Raw genomic sequence first — 4,802 nt, 5'->3', positions numbered from 1 at the left:
TACCACACCAAACTTAAAATGTTTGCTCGTCCCCGAGCAAAAGAAGAAAGAAAGAAGTAGAAGAAGAAGAGAAATGGAGGAGAGGGAGAGAGAGTAGGTTTCGGCCAAGTGGAAGAAGATAGGGTTATGTTGTGTGAAATAGAAGAAGGAATGAGGGGTTTATATAGAAGTGGGAAGGGGTTTAGGGTTCGGCCATTTAGGGTTGGGTTTAGGAGGGAAAATATTTTGAATTTGAAGGTAGGTGGGGTTTATGGGGAAGAGAAGATGGATGTGAGTGGTGAGGGGGTGATTGGTGGAGGTTATTTTGGGGAAGAGTGTTATGAAAAGGTGTGAAGAGGAGAGAAGAAAATGTGGGGGTCTTGTGGGGTCTACAGATCCTGAGGTGTCAAGGATTTTTTATCCCTGCACCTTTTAGACGTGTAAAATGCCCTATACATGCAATCCTGGCGTTTAACGCCAGACTGCTGCCTGTTTCTGGCGTTAAACGCCACTTCCATGCTCTGTTCTGGCATTTAACGCCAGGTAGATGCTTGTTTCTGGCGTTAAACGCCAGCTTGGTGCCTGTTTCTGGCGTTAAACGCCAGACAGATACTTGTTTCTGGCGTTTAAACGCCAGACTGTTCTCCTCCAGGGTGTGCTATTTTTCATTCTATTTTTCACTCTATTTTTTATTTTTCAATAGTTTTTGTGACTTCACATGATCATAAACCTAAATAAAACTTAAAATAGCAATGGAAAATAAATAAATATAATTAGATAACATTGGGTTGCCTCCCAACAAGTGCTTCTTTAATGTCAATAGCTTGACAGTGAGCTCTCATGGAGCCTCACAGATGTTCAGAGCAAGGTTGGAACCTCCCAACACCAAACTTAGAGTTTGAATGTGGGGGTTCAATACCAAACTTAGAGTTTGGTTGTGGCCTCCCAACACCAAACTTAGAGTTTGACTGTGGGGGCTTTGATTGACTCTGCAGTGAGAGAAGCTTTTCATGCTTCCTCTCCATGGTTACAGAAGGGGATCCTTGAGTTTAAAATACAAGGTTGTCCTCATTCAGTTGAAGGACTAACTCTCCTCTGTCCACATCAATAACAGCTCTTGCTGTGGCTAGGAAAGGTCTTCCAAAGATGATGGATTCGTCCTCATCCTTCCCAGTATCCAGGATTATGAAATCAGCAGGGATGTAAAGGCCTTCAACCTTTACTAGCACGTCCTCTACTTGTCCATAAGCTTGTTTTCTGGAGTTGTCTGCCATCTCTAATGAGATTTTGGTAGCTTGCAGCTCAAAGATTCCCAGTTTCTCTATTACAGAGAGTGGCATGAGGTTTATCCCTGATCCAAGGTCACATAGAGCCTTCTCAAAGGTCATGGTGCCTATGGTACAAGGTATTAAGAACTTTCCAGGATCCTGTTTCTTCTGAGGCAATCTCAGTTGATCCAGATCACTTAGTTCATTGATGAGCAAGGGAGGTTCATCTTCCCAAGTCTCATTACCAAATAATTTGGCATTCAGCTTCATGATTGCACCAAGGTACTTGGCAACTTGCTCTTCAGTAACATCTTCATTCTCTTCAGAAGAAGAATACTCATCAGAGCTCATGAATGGCATAAGGAGGTTCAATGGAATCTCTATGGTCTCTAGATGAGCCTCAGATTCCTTTGTTTCCTCAGAGGGAAACTCCTTGTTGATCACTGGACGTCCCAGGAGGTCTTCCTCACTTGGATTCACGTCTTCTCCCTCCCTTGTAGGTTCAGCCATGATGGTTAAATCAATGGCCTTGCACTCTCTCTTTGGATTCTCTTCTGTATTGCTTGGGAGAGTACTAGAAGGAGTTTCAGTGACTCTTTTACTCAGCTGGCCCACTTGTGCCTCCAAATTCCTAATGGAGGACCGTGTTTCATTCATGAAACTTACAGTGGCCTTAGATAGATCAGAGACTATATTTGCTAAGCTAGATGGATTCTGCTCAGAACTCTCTGTCTGTTGCTGAGTGGATGATGGAAAAGGCTTGCTATTGCTAAACCTGTTTCTTCCACCATTGTTAAAGCCTGGTTGAGGCTTTTGTTGATCCTTCCATGAGAAATTTGGATGATTTCTCCATGAGGGATTATAGGTGTTTCCATAGGGTTCACCCATGTAATTCACCTCTGCTATTGCAGGGTTCTCAGGATCATAAGCTTCTTCTTCAGAAGATGCCTCTTTAGTACTGTTGGATGATTCCTTCAATCCATTCAGACTCTAAGAAATCATATTGACTTGCTGAGTCAATATTTTATTCTGAGCCAATATGGCATTCAGAGTATCAATTTCAAGAACTCTCTTCCTCATGGGCGTCCCATTATTCACAGGATTCCTTTCAGAAGTGTACATGAACTGGTTATTGGCAACCATGTCAATGAGTTCTTGAGCTTCTGCAGGCGTTTTTTTTAGGTGAATGGATCCACCTGTAGAATGGTCCAGTGACATCTTTGATAATTCAGACAGACCATCATAGAATATATCCAGGATAGTCTATTCTGAAAGTATGTCAGAAGGACACTTTTTGGTTAGTTCCTTGTATCTCTCCCAAGCTTCATAGAGGGATTCACCTTCCTTTTGTCTGAAGGTTTGAACATCCACTCTAAGCTTACTAAGCTTTTGAGGAGGAAAGAACTTGGCTAAGAAGGCCGTGACCAGCTTATCCCAAGAGTTCAGGCTATCCTTAGGTTGAGAGTCCAACCATATTCTAGCTCTGTCTCTTACAGCAAATGGAAAAAGCATAAGCCTGTAGACCTCGGGATCAACCCCATTGGTCTTAACAGTATCACAGATCTGCAAGAATTCAGTTAAGAACTGAAAAGGATCTTCAGATGGAAGTCCATAAAACTTGCAGTTTTGTTGCATCAGAGAAACTAATTGAGGTTTAAGCTCAAAGTTGTTTGCTCCAATGGCAGGGATTGAGATGCTTCTTCCATGTAAATTGGAATTAGGTGCAGTAAAGTCACCAAGCATCTTCCTTGCATTGTTATTATTTTCGGCCATGTCTCATTCTTTTTCGAAATTTTCAGTCAGATTTTCTCCAGAGAGTTGTGCTTTAGCTTCCCTTAGCTTCCTCTTCAGAGTCCTTTCAGGTTCAGGATCAGCTTCAACAAGAATGTTCTTATCCTTGTTCCTGCTCATATGAAAAAGAAGAAAACAGAAAAGAAAATATGGAATCCTCTATGTCACAGTATAGAGATTCTTTTATGTGAGTAGAAGAAGATATGAATAGAAGATGGAGAATCCAAACACAAGAGTGAGGAGTAGGTTCGAATTCTTAGATGAAGAGGAGTGTTAGTAAATAATTAAATAATTAGAAGGAGGTGAGAGAGAAGAATTTTCGAAAATTAAATAAATTAAAATAAAAATATTTTTATTTTTAATTTGAAATTAAAATAAAATTCGAAAATTAGAAAAGAAATAAAATTAAAATTAAAAATTAAAATAATTAGTTAATTAAAAAGGAATTTTGAAAAAGAGGAAGGTGATTTTCGAAAATTAGAGAGAGAATTAGTTAGGTAGTTTTGAAAAAGATATGATTGAAACAAAAAGATAGGATTGATTGAAAAAAAGATTTGAAAATCAATTTAAAAAGATAAGAGGTTAGAAAAGAAGTTAGAAAAGATTTTGAAATTGATTTTGAAAAAGATATGATTGAAAGATATGATTGAAAAATTTAATTTGAAAAAGATTTGAAAAGAAAATTAAAAAGATTTGATTTTTGAAGTTAAAGTTGATTACTTGACTAATAAGAAACTAAAAGATATGATTTTAAAATTTAAAGATTGAACCTTTCTTAATAGGCAAGTAACAACTTGAAAAATTTTTGAATCAAAACATTAAATGCTAGTAGTAATTTCGAAAATATGGAATAAAAGTAAGAAAAAGATTTTGAAAATTAATTTGAAATTTTCGAAAATATTAAAAGAAAAATGAAAAAGATTTTGAAAAAATTTTAAAAAGGAATTCGAAAATATTAAAAGGAAATTGAAAAAGATTTGATTTTTGAAAAAGATTTGAAAAAGATAGAATTTTTAAATTGAAAATTTGACTTGACTCATAAGAAACAACTAAATTTTGAAATTTTTTTGAAAAAATCAACTCAAATTTTCGAAATTTATGAGAAGAATAAGGGAAAGATAATTTTTTGATTTTTGAAATTTTTTTTGAGGAGAGAGAAAAACATAAAAAAGACTCAATGCATGAAAATTTTAGATTAAAACATGTGATGCATGCAAGAACACTATGAATGTCAAGATGAACACCAAGAACTTATTTTAAAAATTTTTCAAGAAAAGAAAAACATGCAAGACTCCAAACTTAGAAATTATTAAACTTTAGACACTAACAAATTGAAAATGCATATGAAAAACTAGAAAAGACACAAAACAAGAAAATATGAAGATCAAACAAGAAGACTGGCCAAGAACAACTTGAAGATCATGAAGAATACAATGCATGAGATTTTTGAAAATAATTTTTTGGAAAATTAAAAAGATTTAATTGACACCAAACTTAAAACTTGACTCTAGACTCAAACAAGAAACATCAAATTATTTTTGATTTTATGATTTTGTTAAATTTTTTTTTGATTTTTCGAAAATTAATTGAGAAAAACGAAAAAGAAGAATTTTTTTTTGTATTTTTTGAAAATAAGAAATAAAAAGCTTAAAATTAAAATAAAATTACCTAATCTGAGCAACAAGATGAACCGTCAATTGTCCAAACTCGAACAATCCCCGGCAACGGCGCCAAAAACTTGGCGCGCGGAAATCGTGACAGTTC

General features: G+C 35.8%; 1 non-coding gene across 1 annotated transcript; it reads left to right on the top strand.

Annotated features, from left to right (window-relative positions):
- Window positions 1-2,523: 2,523 nt before the first annotated feature.
- LOC148546233 (small nucleolar RNA R71) lies at window positions 2,524-2,627 on the top strand. The gene has a single exon (XR_015902121.1). It is a non-coding gene; the product is annotated as a small nucleolar RNA R71 (small nucleolar RNA).
- The last annotated feature ends 2,175 nt before the right edge of the window (window positions 2,628-4,802 follow it).

This window comes from Arachis ipaensis, chromosome B9, assembly GCF_059453495.1.
Source record: "Arachis ipaensis isolate K30076 ecotype BB chromosome B9, ASM5945349v1, whole genome shotgun sequence".
NCBI classification, from domain to species: Eukaryota; Viridiplantae; Streptophyta; class Magnoliopsida; order Fabales; family Fabaceae; genus Arachis; species Arachis ipaensis.
The sequence above is the reverse complement of the archived record's forward strand: the minus strand, read 5'-3'. Positions and strand labels throughout refer to the sequence as shown.